The following is a 21,538-nucleotide window of genomic DNA, read 5'->3' on the forward strand; positions in this document are numbered from 1 at the left end:
TGTGTTCCTTACTTGCAAAGGACCTGATGGGTTGTATTGGTATTTAATACGGAATCAAGGATTGTAACAGGCTTATTTCCCTATGAACAACAGCTAAAACTCATGCTGAAACAATCAAATTAAGCCACAACAATTTGGATGATGAGTAATTAAGGTATTTATCAAGTAAAATACAAACAGTTGCTGGGTTTAGTTTAGTTTAGTTTGAATTTATTGCTTTTCTCTGTTTCAAATAAAACTCAGAGAAATCATTTTGAAGACATCATCTTTGATCCTGGGGCATTTTTCCACACATTATACTCTGCTTATAGACAACACAGATCTTATAGACTTGATAAATCCCCAAAAATCAATCGTAACCATCGATATTTTCATTAATCAATAATGAAATGGTTTTGAGCTGAAACTACTAGCTGATTAATCAGTTCATTGATTTTCAGAAAAAAATCACCTGCTACAAATCTGATTATTTATCTTTTAAGTCAATTTTAAAACACAACTAAACTAGTTTCTTAGTTTGAATATGTAACTTATGATGGGTATTTTTTTGTGACCAGATGATGAACTGATTAGAATCCTGTGCATTTATGACGTGAATAAGAATCATATACAGGATTTGTTTTCAGAAACATGCAGAGTGTTAAAGGAAATGTAGGTAGCACACTCCTTGTGAGGAGGTGTAGAGACTGTGTCTGGAGATGGCCTGTGAGTTGTCTCTCTCTCTGTGCATGTGTGTGTGTGTGTGTGTGAGTGTGTTACAGTTAGGCAGCTAATTCCTTCAGGGTCAAGGGGAGGAGCTGGGGTTAAATGGTGTGACAGGAGAGGTCAGCAGTGATTAGCTGCCATCTGAACTAATGGCTGGATGCTTAAGAGACAGAAAGGAGAGAGGGCTACTTGCATTTGGGTTACCATTTTGTTGAAATCTTTGTATGTGTTCATGAGTGCGTATTTGTGTGTGTGTGTTTGTGTGTGCGTGTGTGGTTGTTTGCACTCGTTTGTACTCAGCCCCCGCTGTCCCCTCCTTTCTCTTGTCCTTATATTATTAAAGGTTGCCTCCGTACTTAAGTAAGGCAAAGCAGATGGCCCTTTTCATAAATCATGCTTATAAGATGATTATAGGCGTCGCCGCCCACCATTCTCCCCTTCACTTACGGTACAGTAGCGCTTACAGTTTTCCTCAAGGCCTGTTAATCTGGCTGCATTTTTAAAAGCACAGAGCCACATTTAAAGCTAAACTCTCATTATTTTATGGACGGGGGTAAAGGAGTTTGAGCCCAGAGAGTGGCAAAAAGCCTGCAAAGGTGACAAGTCAAGACAAGAAGAATGCTAAGATAAGATTCCTGCCTCCTCTCTTTTCTCCAGACTCTCTGCGTTACCCCCCACTTGTTATGCTCCCGAGCTTGGCACAAAGTTGCTCAGAACAGGATGTTAAATATATAGCACAGGGGGAGAGAAGGAGAGGAAGAGAGATGGAAAAGGAGTAAAAGGAGGGGTGTGTGTGTTGGATTATGTCTGTGCCGTTGCACTATTCCTTGATGTATGCGCCATGTCAGGCAGTCATTGTCTCCTGGGTAAAGAATGATAGTTCAAATACCTAGCATCTCTCCCCTGGTGCTCCAAATGCTCGCCTTTGAAGTTTTTATAATCCATCTGTCATCTGCGAGCAGGGAGGGCACATGTTCTGTACCACTCAATTACCAAATTCTCTTTTTGCCAGCTACAATGAGACAGGAAGCAAATAATATGGGCGACCCTGAAAAAAAGAAGGAGGGGGGTATAGAAAGAGAGAAAGAGAAAGAGGGAGGAATTGCTTGAAATCCTGCGTTCCTGGCTTTCTCACGCACTTGATTGTGTCCCCTCGCTGCCTCTCATAACAGGAGAACAAAGCCTGTTTGTTGTGGGTGGAATGCCTAAAATGTTTCCTACTGTTACAATTATGAAGAATTTGATTGAATGTGTATTGTTTCAAGGGCTTGGTGATTTTGATCATTTTTTTAAAGTGCCTTAGACTGTTATTCTGCTTCCCTACAAGCAATAATAACCTACTAGCAATAGTCACCTAATCAAATTCCGTTTGATATAAACATTTAATTTGTCATAAGAGCTGGTAGATGTTGTGATGGCCAGTGTGAGAAAAAAATGTGTGTTTTGATTATACATTATTCATCAGCAACACTTGAAGATGCATTCTGATAGACTTTTTGTCAGCGGCTGGATGGAGAATCTAATGAAGTTTGCTGCAGTTTGTGGTGTAAAAATCGTCTTTAATTGGTGAACGCTTTGTTGTGAGTCGCTTTAAAGCTGCACGGCGGCGACTAGAAAAACTTCAGATAACCGTCTGAAAAAAATAACAACAGCAGCAGTTGCAAATTATGGCTCTGAAACATATTTCATTTACATACGCCACAGGCCCCTTTTAAGGCGTCTACCTTTTAATTCTTTTTCATATTTAACACTCAATACAAAACAATAAAAGCCTTAGATCTCTGTGTCTGTATCCTCGTTTACATTAAAAATCCCCCCCAGCCCTCCCCCTCCTCAGCCGCCATCCAAAAGCATCCTCGCTGGGAAGAAGATGAAAAGATTGTTTTGAGAAACTCGAAAAGAAATTTGACATTCTTTGGTTGCTTCTGAAACTTCCAATATTCTGGCGTAATTGTTTCATACACGTTATATATCTTCATTTGGGGGGAATGGGGGAGATGAAGAACACGTCGGCTCCTTTCTTCCTGAATAAAAGGCAGCAGAACCCATCTGGTTGGGTGAAACACGGCTGGCCCTCTCGCGCTCATCGCTGAAATAATACTCCCTCTAATGACTCCCACATATTCTGAAATCTCCCTTTTGAAATTGGTCTTGGCAGATTATTTGCAGGTACTTGAGTTGCATCTGTTTGCAATTTTGCAAATGTGGAAGACTTTAATGCTGGGCAGGGGCGCGGGTAGCGGAGGGAAGTCTATTTTAATCCATGGGATAACACTGGCTGCCAGGGTGCACAGGCCTGCACCTTAACCCAAATTTTGACATGTCTTTGCTCAGGTGACATTTTTCTATATGGTTCCTACCTTTTTACTCATTCATAATTTGTGGCTGTCTGTACACAGACTGCACCAGGACTGGTTTTACTCTGAGCATCTTTTATAGGCGTTTGCAGGTTAGTGTGAAAGCAGGTGGTCATTCCGTTCACTAAGAACACACAAGTGTTTTAAGTAGAAGTGTAAAATTCATTGGATCAAGAAATAACAAATGTAACCCGTGATGGAAGGTAACACAGTAGTTAAGTACAAATTTGCGCTAACTGTGTTTTACCTCTAGTCCAGAACGTTACCTTTCAGGCCACTACATTTCTATGACAGCTGTTGTCCTTGCTAAGATAGCTATGTATCTCCAAATTTGGTGGTTTTGAATTTCTCCGAAAAACTAAAGGACTGAGTGTTCCTTCATGGGTTGAGAAATTCCTCCTGCTCCTTAAGTCGAATAAACCATTTTAAAACCCACTCCATTATTTGGAATGTCCTTTCACACATGGCTGAAGAGGCCCCTTTTTTTCATGGCCCCTGAAAAGTTGACATTTTGGAGATACATGGTTTTCACAGGTCAGTTCTGAAATTAGCGTTTTGCTTTCAAAACATATGATCGGTTTATAAAAAAGTAAACTACCAAGTTGTGTCTAAAGTAGTTTGCTTTCCCATATTTGCTTCCCCTTGACCGACCGCAATGCTAAAATGCCACAGTAATAATCTAATAGTGTAAGATATTCATATATATATTCATATTCACAGGTGACATGTCTCTGCTCCAAATATTTTAACTTGTGATACTTTTGATGTAAGTACATTTTAGATAATAATGACATACTTTAAGTAACATTTTCAATGCAGGACTTTTACTGGTAATAGAGTATGTTTACAGTGTGGGTATTGCTACTTTTACTTGATATAAATACTTCCCCCTCCACTTCAGATTAGTGTCACGTATTGTGTTTAGTCATTTGATATGTACCTCGCAGATGATATGCCCCGGGGTTTGTCAGGTATTTGTGTTGTCCAGTATAAAATGCAGTGATCAGCGAAGCTAAACCACAGCTGAAATGATTGTGACTTCAGTCCTTATTATTTCTACCATGTGGCGAGCAGCTGACCAGCTTAAGCCTCCCCCGTTTTTTTTCGCCCCCTCTCTCCCTCCCCCTTTAAAACTGTAATAAGGTGCCCTATTGTCCTACGGCAGGGTGTACTGGGGCCACAGCCGAGCCCACCCGGCTGACTGTAATTGCATAGGTGGTTACAATTACATTAATTACATATTTCATCAACACTGTTTATCCAGCCGCACGGTAAATGAAGAAGCCAAACTTTTAACTCTGTCTTTTGTTTTTGCATTTCTTGCCCCCCTCTTTCTCTTCCTTGTTTTTTTTTTTTTTTTTTTTTTTTTAGTGTGTGTGTGGTTGTTTTATTAGGAGCGAGGGGAGGGGAGGTGCCAGAGGAGGAATTATGCTGAAAGTGTATGCCTTGCAACTTTTCCCCTCCCTGTTGGAAATGTTTATTTGAACAGTAAGCTCATGATTTGAATATTTGTAATCCATGCTTAAATTTACAGGCCAGATGAACTTTTTGGCACAGAATGGCAACCATAAGTAGGATTTTGAGAAAAGCTTTACAAAATTTTAAGCCATGTGCAAGGCTTATATAATTTAGAAGAGGGGGGGGGCAGAAATATGCACAAATAAAACAGACTCTGTCTTATTTACTTTACACACGCAGAAAAAAACTGCATCATATGGCACCTGACATATATATGCGTTAGTTATGTCCTTCTGTCCACGCTTTTAGAAAACAGAAATCTAAAGCTAACAAGCAGTTGTGTATGAATACTTGGAGGAATAAAATAGCTCCAGAGGCACAGGCACTTGAGTCTTTCTCCTGTGTTAGATGTAAATGAGTGTACTTCATATTGACTTGTGCTGGCAGGGATGCCACCCATATTGTACGCTGGGAGGTGGGTGGGTCGGCCCGACGAGTGGCAGAGAGAGAGAGAGAGAGAGCAAGTGGGAGAGAGAGGTCACTGAGGCGGGCAGAAAAAAGGAAGGCTTTCTTAAATGATGCTAATCAGTCCGGAGGGGCCTGGCCCTCTCTCCCTCATCAGCCTGCTGTAATTCAGATGTGCTGAGAACCTGGAATTAAATGTGTCACTGCGAGGTGTGTGCGTGTGTGTGTGTGAGCCTCTGTTTGCCTTGTGTCCACTTCTGTGTCTTCGCGCGCACAGGGTGTTTAGGGGTTAAGTAGAACCAAATTAGTCGATGGGAGAACTAACAGCAGCGGTAGCTTTCTGTGTGGCTACTTCTTGGTGAATGTCAAGATGATTTAGCTGCTCTTCTGCTCGCCGTCTGTCTCTGAGCACTGGCCCTCCAATCACTGCTCCGAGCTGTCTGTTTTGTGGCCCTCTGTGCAACAAATGAATATTAAATCTGCACCGGGCAACTTCACACACTGACAAGTCTGAAATATGAGGATGGCTAAGCCCAGAAATCCTGCAAGGTAACATCAGTAAACCATGTTCTTCGGTTGTGTCTGCTGATGGTGAAGGAGCAGTTCCACAGAGAACAGCTTCTCCTGCATGTGTTTGTTTGGGTGCTTTCGAAATCTCATCAAAATGTGAAAAATTCAGTGGGGGACTCTCTTGACTTTTTGCAGAAACTGTATACACTTGTTTTGCATAGTCAGAATCATAAAGAATTAAGTCATGTGGGCAGCAGTAGATCACCAGATGCAAACAAGGTCTGGATTGAAATTCAAAACAAATCATATATTTTTTTTACTGAGGAGCAGAAACAACAAAAATGTTTATTGTTTTTAAATTTTAAGATAAACTTCTCAAATGTTATTTTTTTCATTCACAAGCTGTTGTACACAAACTGAAAAAATGAAATAAAATACAGTTGGAAAAATTCGGATTTAAAATGGGAACCGTCTGATCAGGAAAACCGTGAATCTAAGCAAGAATTAAAAGCCAGCTTTTTTATACTTTTCCACACATTTTGTTCTTTATCAAAAACGTATTGAGGTTCTGCACGCAGCTCTGATGAATGGGAGCTCACAAAGGTGTCTGTGTTGTCTTTTTTGCCAGCGAAAGGATGTATGTGTGTATTCCTGCTAACATATTGTGTGTGTGTGTGTTGGGAGGGGTGTGGGGTGTGAGTGCGTGTGTGTGTGTGTGTGTGCGCAGGGACGCCAGTTGGGCTAACAGCTGAATCATGGCTCAGCCGCTGCCCCTCGTAGTCCTTGGCAGTTAGCGGTGTGAAAAAGCCTTCTCTTTGAGGGCATTATATAGATTAATGTGCTGTGCCTCAGGCAGAGACACACACACCTCGCCAGGGAGAGATCCTGACCGTGTGTGTGTGTGTCTGAGTGCGTGTGTATTGTGTGCATGGGGGGGGGTGTTAACAAGAGACGAGGGGAAGGTACCACCGTGAGTAAGCTGTGCGTGTGCGACGGAGAGTCAGCACAAGAGAGAGTTAGACAGAGAAAGAGCCTTCTGGGTGAACTGATATAGTTTTTATAATTTTACTCTTGTTTGTGGTGGAAAAGGTATTTTGTGATGATAGACAGTATGCAGTAAATAGCACATTTGAAAATGAATAAGTAATGACGGAGGGTGAAGTGTAAAAAAAACAAGATTTTGCTCGTAGCCTGGGTTTCTGGCTGTACCAGTTTATTTCACTTTTTCAACCCGGAGATGGAAATTTTCAGATTAGCTTTATGCTTGATTACACCATGTGTCTTTGGACAGTAAATGCACTGGAATGCAGGAAAAAATGAGGTGAAATCACTTTTAACCCCATTTTTAAGTATTCCAGTGTATTAAACCTGTTATTCTTTTATCCACCTAAATCTACACGTGTTCTGGCTGGGCGTCTGCAGGGGCATGTGGAGAGTCGGTAGCTTTCCATCAAGGTATTTTTATGGGAATCAGAGGGGTGTTTATGAGGCCTGGGTGACCTGAGAGGGGCAATCGTCTGGCCCTGTGACTCACTCTCTCTTTACCTTCTCTTTCTCACTGTCTCGCCTCATAGTCGAATTAGCTCTTAGCTTAGGCGAGCTGATATCACAACAAGTACGCACAAATACCACAGCTGCTGGAAGCAAATGCAAATGGAAAAGTACAACACTGTTCCAGCTGAAGTTAAAGCAAAAACCTTGTAGGGCTAAACAGGATACTGTTCTTTCTTTCGCTCTCTTGGGTTTCATGATCGCTCATATCTTTTATGCTTCCCCTTTTCTCATTCTCCTCACTTTGCCCCATTGCTGAGAAATATGGGGGAGATTTTCCTTATCAGGATTTTAGCACATTCCATTCAAGGTTAGGCAGATCTGTTGTTTTGTGTATGTGCTGGAGCATGTGTGTGAAAGTAAGTTCTGAGATTAATTGTGTGTGATTTTTCTCAGCCTCTTACACATAACGCAGATGCATAGTCCCGGGATGCAGTGTATACGTACACATAGATGTCCTTATAAGTCCATCCATGTTTGAGCATGCACATGTGTGTGTACTCGTGCAGTTCTCTCCAGCCAGTGGTCTAAATAACCTACTTTTGTCTGACAACGGCATCAAGTCGTGGAGGTGCACATATGCAGAAAGCTACTTGGAAAGGCCTCCTCGTAGCTGTCAGCTTTTATTATGCGCTGAGGTGTCATGTTTGTTAGGAAGCTGAGTGCAGATGGCAGAGTGGAAGAAATGGATCACTAATTTTAACAATGATTAATGAACAGAGATGGAAAATGAATTACATCGGACTATTGGAGGCAAGGAATATTTTCTCTGAAAATGTTAACTTCGGCTGCCAGGCAGCCGGCCGTGTTGTGGGAGTATATTGAGGAGGGGAAGGAAATGTGTGTGCGTGCGCGTGTGTGTGTATGTACATATATGTGTGTGTGCCTACTAAGGTGCAATTTTCCCCCTGCATCTTTTGTAGAATCAACACTTCACTGCTCTTGCCTATTACTTTACTGTTCGCCTGCTTAAACACCGCCTGCTTTATACACATTGTTTTTTCCCCTTGTGTGTATTGCACTATCAGTTAAGGTACACACTCTTTAATAAGGTAAACACAGGAAAGGTTAGACTGTCTTAAAATGTTAGCTATTTCCATTACTCTGCAGTGTGCTTTGATATCAAATCATAGATGGAGCAGATTTGATCAAGTGTCAGTACAGCTTTTTGCTGTGGTATTTCACTCTATAGCTGTCTTTGAAAGTCATTTGTAAGCTGTTTTTTGGGACTCCATATTTAGTTTGGCTCATGAAGACAGTAGTAAAAATCATAATTAGAAGGTAATTTTTGAATTTTTAAGGGAAACGACTTCTGCACTGTGTCCAGCAAATCAGTCATTTTTCTGTTTGACCCATGGACACCTCATCAATCATGTTTTATATCAACATGTTAGTGTCAGTTATACATGACAGAGAAAATCAGTGTGTTTATCTTTCATACATCAGTATCACAATATCATGTGGCAGTGACATTCCTCATCGCTTGTGATCTGAGAGGAGCTCCTTATAGTTTCTCCTCTCTTCCTACCACTTTCTTTCCTTATAAAAGACAACCTGTCTCTCTGTCCCCCCCCCCCCCCCCCCCCCCCCCCCCCCCCCCACCCCCCAACACACTCCGCCACCCTGCCTGCCTGTATTTGTGTCTCTTTCAAGACTTGTCTGGTGGGCGGTTGGTGCAACATGGTTTAATAGGTAGATGTGAACTATTTTGAATTTAATTAAGGACCTGATGGGAAATACGTAAAGGGAGAAAACGAAGCAAGTTCTTGCAACATTGTGTGTTTGTGTGCATGTGTGTGCAACAGAGAGGAAGAGAGAGAGAGAGAGAGAGAGAGAGAGAGCGATCTCAGGTTACGGCAGCATATGCTAAGCACTCAGAAAACATACACAATGCCTTTGGTGAACAAGGTAGTCTGTATGCCCTTGGGAGCCAATTTAGATTGTGACTTAAGGCAATGTCGTGGCTTTGTGTGTGAGCGTGTGTGTGTGTGTTCTCTGTATGTGAGTCTGAGTTTTACTCTTGACGCTCCATTGAAACAGTAGTGGTGGGTAGGTCTGGGTGGCCCTCCTGCAGACCCTCCACATCTGTGTTCCTCCTTCACCCCCACCCCCACCACCATCACCCCCACTGCAGATTGAGCCAGCTTCTCCAGGTCTGGCTGCCTCTCCAACGACATATCCATGAGAATTTGTCGCACTCATACTTCTTGGCCAGTCAGAATATTAAGTAATAATGTGCAACATTAATAAAGACACTCAGAAAAGAGCGCCACCTACGGAAACCCTAGAAAAGAGCGTTGCTCACGCTGTGACTGACAAGTGATCTTTGGGTGCGGAAGCAACACGGCATCAAAACGTTTAGCGCTAAAAATTGAAAGTAAACCAAGACCTCGCAGATTATCATCTGAGCAAACTTCAGCAGATTTAAGCAAACGTTTGAAATGTCACAAAAAATGAAAGGTAAATGAGGAGCAGTTTAGTCAGCTGCGTAGAAATGGATAAATTAGCTTCTTCAACAAAGAACAAAGCTATATAACTTTTTCAGGTCTTCCACCGTTAATCGAGCACAGAAACTTTTTGCGGGCTTTAGTGAATATATCCTCTGTAATTTCACAAATCATGACTCGTATCAAAAGTCAAAGCCAGCTGCTGTCAGGTTCTTTATATCCCTTCTGTGAGGCTTCAGCTCAAATGCCACTCACAGAGTTACTTTAAAGGGGAGTGGCAGGCTTTTCCTTCACATACTTTGTGTTGGCTTGATTATTTTTCTGGTGTTAAGCGGCTGGGCTTCAAGGCTGGATCAGATAACATCCTCTGCTGTGCTGCGTAAGCTCCACTCAGTTTTCTGCTTATGAGAACAAAGCTTCAATTTTTTTTTTTTTTTTTGCCAACATTAAGTATTTTAATTCTCAAATGATAAACCTAGCAGATCTTAGTAAGTGTCCCTCATCTTGAACTGGATATTATAGTGTCAAACTATATGGTGACAATAATAAGAAAATGAAAAAAAATGTAGAAGATTGATATACACAAACAATTACAGCTCATATATTGGTTAGCGTAAATGACATCACATTCTCATAGGAAGTCCTGGGGAAAAATAAAGATGTGGGAGGTTTGAGGGTGGGGGGATCAGCACACAATATTTTAATGGGTATTTCTCTTCTGTCTGTGTGGCAAACTTGTCAAGCTTCAAATGTGGGTGACTGTGAATTTCCTGCTGTGTGTGCTTTGTTTACAGGCTCTTGTCGTTCCACCTTCTGTGGAGCTGTCGGCACTCTTCCTGACATCCGGCGTTCGTTGGAGCGGCGGCAAGTCACACAGGTATGATCAGGCCGATTGATCACGGGAAAGGGGAGGATATTAAAGATGTCTGTCACACTTACACACCCCTTGCATGCATCTTTTGTTTTCGTTTAAATCTTTGTTTATCCAGGGAAAGTCAATTGAGCATGCACTTGTTAAGCAGAGCCATGCTTCTCGGTCACACTGCTGAGACGTGCATATGTGGCAGCTGCCCATTACAGCATCTGCTGGCTCTCTCTGGAGTACCACAAAGTTAGTTATTCACAATCATCGCTTCCATTTCTCCAGCCAGACAAATAAATTGGATGGACACCATTTAAGCTTTCATCACACAATGTATGAATGTATGATCATATGCATACCTACTATATGGGAATATAACACACAGATGAGCTGAACTTTGCAAATGAACGATTGTTGTTTAGGTGAACATATGTCATCGTCCTTACACTAGCCTCATTGGATCTCAGCTTTGTCATACACAATCTGCAGGATTGCAGCATTTTTAAAAGCTTTCTCCAAATGTCACCACATAGGTCAGGTGCCCAGTATCAGGCCGTGGGTCTTTTGGTGCCGGGTCGCACAGAAAGAATCAATAACTTACATTATTTGTGTTTTATTGATTATCTGAACGATGTTTTATTTTGAAAAATGACCGGATTCTCTCCGTTACATCCGTCTATGGCTCACTCTTGACACATGTCAAGACGTTTGTCTTAGTCACGTGATACATTATCACTAAAAATAAACCCACAAGCTAGCAAAATGAGTATATATATATAAAAAAAAACGTCTCTGGAAAGGGGAAAGGCCCTAGATGGGACCGTCTCGTTACAAAGACACAGGCTCAGGGCTCCCACTGATTCAGCGTTATGGTGAGTTGTGTTTTTCATACACTTTTTTTGTTTTTGCGGTCTTATTTTGAAGGCATGTTTAAACATTACAATAGTGACCAGAGAGCATTGAGGGCAGAGAGGATGTTACTAATGTTATGTTATTGATGTTACGAAGACGCTGCTAATGAAGTTCGAGTACACATTGGATTCACGTTTATTGTTATATTTAAAAAATACCCCAGTTTTTATACCGGTCTTATCATTTTATTTTGTTGTATTTATCCGCCACATGGTAAAGGCCGGTCCGTGAAAACACGTTCTGATATTAAACCGGTCCTGGCGCAAAAAAAGGTTGGGGACCGCTGACGTAGGTAACACACCAGAGCCAGTCGTCAGAATAAATGTTGGTGCTGTACATTTAAGCAAACAAGGAATTTTGTTGAAACCTCATGTTTCCTTTTGTTTCATTTCATCAATTTTATTTTGTGACAATGCCTGTGCTTAAGGTCTGATCATGTTTATGCACAAAAAACACTTTGGGTTAAGGCTATTAAAAGATCACATTTTGCCTTAAAATATCTGGTTTTGGCAGCACAAACATGGCTGGAAACATCTTTTTACTTGTCATTCAGTAGATTCGCTTTTGATGCCACAAAGACAAGGACAAAATGTCCCTAAAAAAAAACCAGAGCCTTTTGTTAGTTGAGGTGATCTTGAACAGGGGTCTCCGGCCTGGCACCCATCACATCCAGGTGCCATGCCGCTGCTGACTGACACGACACATAGCGCTAACATAACCATGGTTTGCAGAAAGGTACAGTGCCAACATTTTCTACTGGCGACTGGACTGAGTGTACAATGCAATGCATTAACATACCGTACAGTATATGTCAACGATCTAATGAAATTACTTCATTGTTAGCTTTTCTGTGTTTTCACCTTTCTTCAGAACAAATTATTATGTTGATAAAAGACTTCAAAGCAATGTGATTTGACAGTTAAATAGCATTTGGGACAAAGGCTGCAAAATGAACACCCATGGTAACAGGTGAGAGTTTTGGGGTTCAGGCTGCATATGTTAACACTTCTGGTGGCAGTAAGACCTCCAGGACATGTTGGTGATGTCACAAACTGACACCCAAATAGACACCTCTGATTCATGCTACTGAAGCTAGTGCTAGTTAGGTTTGGGGTCTTCTACCTTTATTATCTGAATCGAGCCCTATTTTCAGTTCAGTTCTTTCGTATCAAATGCTGAAACCGATTAGATTCCTCTTTTAACATTTTCAAGCAACTTAAAACGATAAAAAAGTAAAGCTTCACTGCAGAGCTGTGATCACCTTATGTCAGCTGAAAAGGCAACACCACAGTTTTAAGTGGCAGCCTAATTAATGTTCACAACCTGTAGTTGCAACCTGAAAATGAGATGAGCAGTGGAAGGCATGAAATGTTGATTAAATGTATCTGACACATTGAATTAACAGCTGTAGTCTACTTACTTTTACAGCCTTATTTTTGGAAACTACTTCCTCCAAACGCTGCATGTCCAGATGCTGAACTATTGAGATGCTTAACCTAAAATATTAATTTGGTATTCTGGAACTGGAACATTCTCCTGAAATTGAAATGATGCGGCTAGATCACTTTTCTAAAATGTCTGTCATTTTAATCACAAAAACGACAGGACTGGACAATATCTTTTTTTTGTCCTCTGTGCATCAAGGAGAATTACATTAGCATATTAGCAGGTCCAGGAGTTCAGTAGGGAGGAAAAAGCAAAAAAGAATAAAAACATGCCTTCTGTCAATACTTAAATTATCTTGTTTGTTCTTAGAATCACCTTGAATTTGTTCAGAATTTCACAACTCTGAAACTGTAATATTCTGACACTACATCATAAAATCACAGCTCATTAGACAGTGTTGTTGTCACCAGGCCCAGTTGTTATTTGACAGTAAATATCTCAGGTGTGTAACAACACATTAATGTATTAACCTCATGTGACTTTTATCCAGAGTATAACAGCATCCACAGATGGATTTAGGTTTTTTTTTTTTTTTGGTCCTTATTATTTATAAATTAAAAACGCTAGGAGAAAAATCCTGTAGAACCTAAAGACTCCTGCAGAAAAACAGTGTTTGAAAACACTGACAGAGCTATGCAATATCACATATTAACTAAAGTTGCCCACCATACACACACACACACACACACGCACACAGACACAGACACACATATACACCCCACCTGTCAAAAAGCCAGAATGCCATCAAACCCTCTGTATGGAGCTCAAGGAGACAATTAGCAAACAGAGGTGACAGGGTAAACAGGTGCAAGCCATTTTTCCTGGAGCTTGAGGAGCGTGGCCACCCCATCTCTCATGGTGATGGGCTGTTATCGTGTGTGTACTATATGTGTCAGTGAGCGATGGGAGATCAGGTGACATGTACAAGTGAGGAATATGTCTGCTTTGTGGGGTTAGGATGCTTCATCCTGCGTAGTAATCTGTAATCATAATCATCATCATCATCATCATCACCACCATCATCGTCCTTGTCAGTGTTGTCACTGTGCTCATGCAAGAGGAATGAAACTTTCTCTTGTTATGAGAAACTGCTAAATTGTATTTTCATCATTTTTGCCCGAAATCTGATGAGAAAAAAAAATATTTTATATATATTATAGTTCAATTTTAACAATCAACTCAATTTTTTTCAACTCAACAGCAAACTCCACAATATTCTTGTACAACAGGTCCAATAGTATAACAGTACAAGAGTGTTTGGGGTCTATGTAAGCAGTGCACCTAAAGCAGAAGGACAAACAAACTGTGTAGTTAATGTGTATACATTAATATGCTTTCCTATTCAGTCATACTGTGATCGCAGCATTGAACAATCTCATTGCACATCACAGATTCTTGGGTACCTCAACTTCGTCTTTGCCTCTCTTAAATCTGGACACATCTCTTCAACATCACTCTTCCTCTTACCACTCTCGCTTCTCTTTATTATTTTAATTTATAAAAGACCATCATTCTGAGCGTTGGCTTCCTGAAAAACAGAGAAAGAGATAAGGGAGGTCAAACAGGTTTGTAAAAATTGATTGCTTGCAAAGTACTAATCAATGTAAACCTTTTCTCTTGAAGCTGCACAATTCATGTTATGTCATTTATCATAAGATTCAGAGTAGCAGGGATTAAACATATATGACAGCTGTCCTCTTCAGGACAAGCTGAGACAACAGCCTGAATTATTGTGCTGCATTTGCATATGCCTCACTAAAGTGAAAAATGAAGACATATTTACCTGCAAATGTAACAGATGATATCCTTTTTGATCAGATTTCACACTCCACGCACAGATATTTTGTCTCCATACGTTAATAATGATAGCATGGTTCGACATTTCTCCCTGCCTTAGTGCTGGTCTGTTGTTTCGAAAGACATTTCACCGGCTGTAGTTTTATTAATCAAATATAGCATGGGTGAGTCATGTCGTTTTGGCTTGTGTCATATTGGAGGTATGTGCCACAGATTTCCCTCATATTGGAAGCAGAGCTAACACATGCTCCCCTTGATGCATTCTCACACCATTTCTCACACAAAGCACTCACACACAAACTTGCAGATGCACACACACACACACACACGCACACTCTGATGACTTATATAGAAAAAGATTCATAAACAGCTCAGCACATACACACAGATGAGTATTTACAGACATGCTTATAACCAAACCTGCTGCTGAAAAAGGGAAACAGCTCCCAGTAAGTGTGTGTCTACACTATAGCAATGGTGTAAAATAAAAACAAACTACATTTACTGAAGTACTATTTGGTGGAAGTTTGATGCATTTGCACTCCAGTGAGTGTGTCTTATTTTATTCCACTTCGGACTTCAGTTCAGCTACGTCTCATTTGTAAATATTCTGGTTTTTACGCCACTGCATGTACAGCTATAATAAGTGGCTAAAAAGATTTTATGCAACATGCGATGGGCTTAAAATATGATACACTTTTTTTTTATAAACCACCCCAAAAATTCAAATGATGACCAGCTACAGTATCATAAATGTTGCTTACATCAGAATGTATCAGCAACAATAATAAATGAATAAATCAAATATAAACACTGACAGGGATCAGCCTCAGAAGCAGGTGACACATTCACTTTCACTGAAACCGATTTCCTCCTGTGTGGTTGTGAAATTCTGAACCAAACCGCGCTCAAGAAATATTTCAGTTACACTAAAAGCTGACATTGATTCTACTGCTGGAAATATCAGCGTGATGTCAGATAAACTACAAAGTGTAACCTGTTGTTTTTTTCAGTGAGAAGGCATGAAAAGATGAACATAAGGTGCAGGGGTGGTGGGTGGAGAGGGGTCAATTTTCCCACAGTTTCCTCTTCAGTGTTGTTGGGTTAAGATTGTCACTGCTGTGTGGTACTCTACCCCGCTGGTATAAATAAGACATGATTGGCATCACAGCAGAAGAAAAACTCTCTCTCTCTCTCTTTATCTCTGTCTCTCTCTCTGACAGCCTTCATTTGCTGGAGGAGTGGCAGACTTGGTGGGAGTTAATGATTATAATTATTTTGCTTTTTTTATTTCTTTCTTTCTTTTTTTTTTTTTTTTTACATTGTGGGATAATTATTTAAGAGGTTCGTGTAGTCATTGTTGTAATCAGTAAAGAGAGATTACAGAAAATCCGCATGCCAACAGATGGCACATGGCTGTTGTTGTTGCTTCATATTAAACCCAGTGCAGCACACTCGGAAGCAGGCAGGCAAGAGTGAGGGGACAATCTGAAAGGGGCCAAATTATAAAACAATTTGTCCTTCATCATAAAGCAATTTGTCATATCCCTCCATCCCAGAGAAGAAAAGGAATCAAAAGTAGTCAGTGTGTGTGTTCACGACTGTACTAGCTATCCCACTAACACACTCATCCCCACTCAAAGTGCTGGGGTTTGGGGACATGGTGGGATTCATATGAAAGCCCTTCAACCTGACAAACAGTGTTTGACCAGAGAGCCCCAACCTCATGACTTTATCTATTAACACGCCACCATGGTTGTTCACACGCAACCCAATTCACAAAGAAGGTCAGCTTGTTAGCTTCGCTCCTCTGGGACTCCGGCAGCTTCAGCCACCTCCTGGACTGTGAGCTGCTGCCACTTTCACTTTATTAAGTCAACATTCGCATATTATTTCTGCTTTTTAAAGTCTATCTATGTATTTTTTGACAAATGTGAAAGAAAGAGATTAATACAAAGTCAGATGAAGGCATTTGCTATCCAGGGTCGGGGAGCAGGAGGAGCACCAAGGCCGCTGGCCTACATTCCTGACTAATTGTATAATTGGAAAAGCTCGCCAAATGAGCAAGCAAGCCCCCCCCCTACCCCCACCGCACCAACCACCTCACCCCTACTCACTTAACACCCCACCACCCACCCACCCACACACGCACGGCCTTCAAAGCAAATCACAAAAGAGCATTTTGGGAATAATAATAATTTCAAAAAGCGTCCATTATTAATCCCACACACTAGCATCCCTGGCAGCAGCAGTTAGGCTGGTTAGCACCAGCACCCCCCTCCACACACACACACACACACACACACACACACACACACACATTCATTATGGCATACAGTCTATCTGCTGGTGTTGTGCTTGTGTTAAATAAAGTTTAAATGTGAGTAAACAATGAGGTCCAGTGGGAAAAAAATTATTAATTCAAACTTCTATCCCAATGAAAGATTGCCTGATACAGAAGAAATATATTTTTTTTAGTGTGAAAAGCTCCTCCAAAGCCACAGACAGATTGTTTCCACAGACTGTATAGTTCTCTAAATTAGACTCTGTAAACTAAACTTTCATGTATAAAATCAGTGGAGTTCACTTTTTTTTTTTCAAATGCCACACATTTTGAAAACACCTCGTGAACTTCCTTTAATAAATAGCATCATGACCAATATGGGATGACCTACCTGTGTGCTGTGTTAGCATTCCTATTTTACTGTTACTACTGGAGCTCATGGTCAAATTGGATTTCCTGATTTATGGCCCCTGCCACGCGCCGTTCATTTCCATGGCTACTAAAGGAAGAGGTGGGGGATGATTTCTGAGGTCGACAGTGGTGTCTAACGGGATTGCGGGGTGCCGTTAAAACGAAGCCGTTAATTAATGCTATCGATCAGCAAAAAATAGAGGCAAATGTGATTTGCATACAGCCAGAGTGATCAATGCATTAACCGATTTTTTTTCTCCCCCCTCTGAAATCTGATTTCCTGAGTTTTCAAAGTGAAAGAGAGAGAGTTCAGACTAATGTGGATCGATCGGGCCTCTCTCAGACAAGAATACAAAGCATTTTATTAGCCGGTGAAGGGTGAAACATACCAGGAGAGAAGACGCAGCTTGAAGTTATGCATTTATGTCTCTCTTCAACAAGAAGACACAGAATTGCCATCTTCTGCCTTCACATATTTGTTCATACTATCGACATTGTCATATTTTTTCTCCCCTCACATAGTGTACAGAAAATATGGTAATTAGGTGATATTTCTGCAGGGCCAAACTCAATCTGCTTTCTAAAAAGCAACAATGTAAAAAAAACAAAACAAAACAAAAAAAACCCCCAAAACATCAATGACAATAACAACAGGGGCATAAAAAAACGAAAACACAAGAGGTGTTAAAAAAGCAATATGTTGTTTTTTTCCCCCCTCCTTTCTCTCCCTCTCTGTCAAGAGCAGCTTATTATAGCGTATTGATTTATAAAGCTTTAAATGTGATCCTTCATGTCCAAGTCAAGGGCAGGGAGTGAAAGAGAAAGGGAGAGAAGAAGAGAGGGAGGGAGGGAGAGAAAAAGAAAGGAAGAGGGAGTAAGAGAGAAAGAGGAAGGGGGAAAAGGCGTCTGGAGACGGATAGAGATAGAAAGAGAGCGTCCACGACATGGGGAAGTGACAGCAAGGCATTTTCAGAGCCGCTCTGGAACACAAAAGGGTAATTGTTTTAGCCCAGATGTTGCTTTCGCACAACAAGCAGGATACAATGTTCCTACTGAGCTGATGAGCCCAATCAGTGAAATGATTAAAAATTGATTTTGTCCCTGTAATTACAGTATGTAAACTACTTAGCCGGGATTGCAAAGGAAGTGATTTTCTAATTACGTATATACTCTGGTGTCTAATGATTGGTTTTTTGAAGTAATGAAGAGAGGGTCCTAACGACTCCACTGTGTTCTGTTGTTGAAGGGAGAAGGCTAGAGAAGGAGTGTATGTGTGTGTGTGTTGGGGGTGGGGGTGAGGGGGGGCATCGTTAGGGCAAGACAGCAGGCTTGGATACAAAAGAAGGATGAAAATTGAATTTTTGCCAGCCAGTGCTAGCACGCTAACACGGGGGCCCTGTGTTCGTTTGGATGGGATCTGGAAGCTAAATGGAGACTGTGACTTCTCATGGGGGTCGCCAGGCCCTAACCAGCCCCGGCAATCTGGACCCTGCAATTATAACCTCAGGGGGGGTTAGGGATTCAGGACATCGCACATGCACAGGAGAATGGACACTAGCACACAGAAATTAGCTAATAGCTATAGTCCCTTCTGCACCAAGCCTCTTTCTAACAGGTATGTCACTTTTGACAAAACTCTCAATCTCTAGGATTAATCTCAATGCGATGGAGCAGTTTTAGCTGTGTTCTCTGTGTCCTTTAATTAAATATAGGGTATATAGGAATTGTTTTATTTTCATATATTGTGATTTACATTGCTGGTTAGCCTTAGTTAGTCTGTGTAGAAACTAAGATGTTCAATGTTCAGCAAAAGCTAACCATCTGCTGTCTCCAATGTTATTTATTATTTTGTTGAACAGGAAAGAGTTAAGTATGCATATTTGCCCCTACATTCATTTATAGTTTTTGTATAAAAGAGGATTGGGTTGAAACGTTAAACTGTCAAAATGGATGAAGGTAATATTTTTGATGTAATAGTTTTCATTTGAAACAACAAACGATCTCTCTGCAAATGAGGCAACAAAGCTTGGTTGGGAAATACACTATATAGACAAAAAGACTGGGACACACCTCTTTATTACTGAAACAGGTGTAGTATGGGACAGTTTTTCAGAGGTTGGACCCTTTACTTCCAGTGAAGGGAAATTTTAATACTTCAGCATACCAAGACATTTTGGACAATGCTGTGCTTCCAACTTTGTGGCAACAGTTTGGGGAAGACCCTTTTCTGTTCCAGCAAGTCCATAAAGACATGGCTGGATGAGTTTGGTGTGGAAGAACTTGACTGGCCCACACAGAGTCCTGACCTCAAGCTTATTGCACACCTTTCAGATGAACTAAACCGGAAACTGTGAGCCAGGCCTTTTTGTCCAACATCAGTGTCTGATCTCACAAATGCTCTACTGCATGAATGGGCAGAAATTCCCACAGAAACACGCTTTCCACAAGAAGTTGGACATCTTGTGGAAAGCCTTCCCAGAAGAGTGGAAGCTGTTAGAGCTGTCTATGTATTTAGAGTGCAATGTCATTAAAGTCCCTGTTGGGGTAATGATCTGGTGCACCAATACTTATGTAGTATATTTTTGTAATCCTTTATTATCTGTCACATAGAATTGGTTATTTGAGCACACTGGGTTGAACCCTCACTCACCTTTTGACCACCTTGTGCCTCTAAAAGTGCATTAGTGTTAGAGTTTTTGATAATAAGCTCCTAGAAAATGAGATCAGGCCTTGTTTCTCAATAAAGATTGATCTCAGAAGTTAAGATTGTTTTTCAGTAGTGTTTGTGTAAATGCTCTTTACCCAGGCAGTACTTGGGAATGAGCTCATGTGTACATTGTCAAGATCTTCTTAACATCGGCTGTCCATGGTGCTGAAGATGATACTGAATACACTGTAAAGTAACTTTACAAATTACTACATGCTACATCTTAAAAATGCTCCGGATGAAAACACAAGTTGAAGTGCAGTAAACAGTTCACAGCTTTCAGTCTGCTGCCCTGGGTGGAGCTAAGTTTAAGAAAGTAAACTGACTGATTCAACTTCTGCTTGAGGCAGGCGTTACTCTTAAGCTCAGCTGCTGTGTATAAGCGTGTGGCAAACAACATTCGCGCCGCAGAGAAAAAGAGAAAATACAGAACTTGTAAATTTACCATCAGGAAAGTGACTTTTCAGCCAGATGGTGAGAGGAGGAGGAGGAGGATGATAGAAATGGTACAAATCAATTGTTGAATGAATGTGTGTATTGTTTATTTTTTTTTTAATGTTCTTATTTAAACTTTATCACTCATTTTACATCACTCATGACCTTAGAAAGAAAATAATGAAAACATGTAGATTTACATCCTGATGCAGGTTCAGACATTCCTTAGCATGTGTACAATCATTCAAGTGTCTTCACTTATGATGCTTTTGGGAAGTACCTCTTATGGTTAAGAAGGCACATAATCTTACAATTACACAATTTTACAATTGTCATAGCCCCAAAATGCTTTTTTAGGAGACAGGGTCCAGGGTAATGGCACAAATTCTAAGATCAGTGACCATTTTGATTGGCATAATTCATTTCAGAATGGTGCACAAATGGTTTCTGTTGGAAGGCATCTTTTCCCCTCTCCTCTCTCTCTTTGTTTCTCCTCTGTTACAATCTCTCTTCTCGTCAGCCACAAATTGACAAGGCATCAAAGATGCAACCTTTGACTTTGGCTGTAAATAAGAATCAACCATGGAGTCTGGTACACAGTGTTATTGTGGCCAGGGATGGAGACGACCAAGGAGTCACTCTATCAGACAGGGAATATAGAGATAAACTTACAGGGTCGCAGAGCACATAAAGAGCACATAAATCATATCACACAGAATGAGTCACTGCCTCAACCATGGCTGCGCTCTCCCTTTTTCGCTGCTCTTAACATATCTAACGGAGCTGAACATATTTTCTTGTCCTTCTGTTCAATATTCAATATTTAATTATGACTTTGTTCATTTATTTTTTTAAAAGATTTTTTTCTGGAGAAATAAAAGGACCTGAGTTAAGCTTCTGATTATTGGGAGGGAAAGATCTGTGGTTTTTAGTTCCCTGGGAACATTAATAAGTGACAGAAAGCTAGATTAAGAAAGCTGGGATGCCGCTCGAAAGAAAAACGACAAAGCTTTGAAATGCTGCCAGTATCACCAACTGCACTCTTCTGACACAGCTGATTGTAAGAGAAGCCGATAGCACAGACGGCGTAGGCCTTTAATAATTCATTTAGTTAGGCTATGATCTATCATTTTGTACCTTTTGACATGCGATATTGAAATTTAATATTGCATCAATACAAATGATATATTG

At 40.7% G+C, this 21,538-nt stretch overlaps 1 protein-coding gene across 4 annotated transcripts in view; it reads left to right on the forward strand.

Annotated features, from left to right (window-relative positions):
• Window positions 1-21,538, forward strand: part of znf536 (zinc finger protein 536) — a 195,061-nt gene that overhangs the window by 14,329 nt on the left and 159,194 nt on the right. For all 4 annotated transcript variants that reach the window (XM_046395322.1, XM_046395411.1, XM_046395600.1 and 1 more), the window contains exon 2: window positions 10,288-10,370. The gene's annotated coding sequence lies outside the window, so the exon portion shown is untranslated. The remainder of the gene's footprint in view (window positions 1-10,287; window positions 10,371-21,538) is intronic.

The sequence above is a fragment of the Scatophagus argus genome, chromosome 1, assembly GCF_020382885.2.
Source record: "Scatophagus argus isolate fScaArg1 chromosome 1, fScaArg1.pri, whole genome shotgun sequence".
NCBI classification, from domain to species: domain Eukaryota; kingdom Metazoa; phylum Chordata; class Actinopteri; family Scatophagidae; genus Scatophagus; species Scatophagus argus.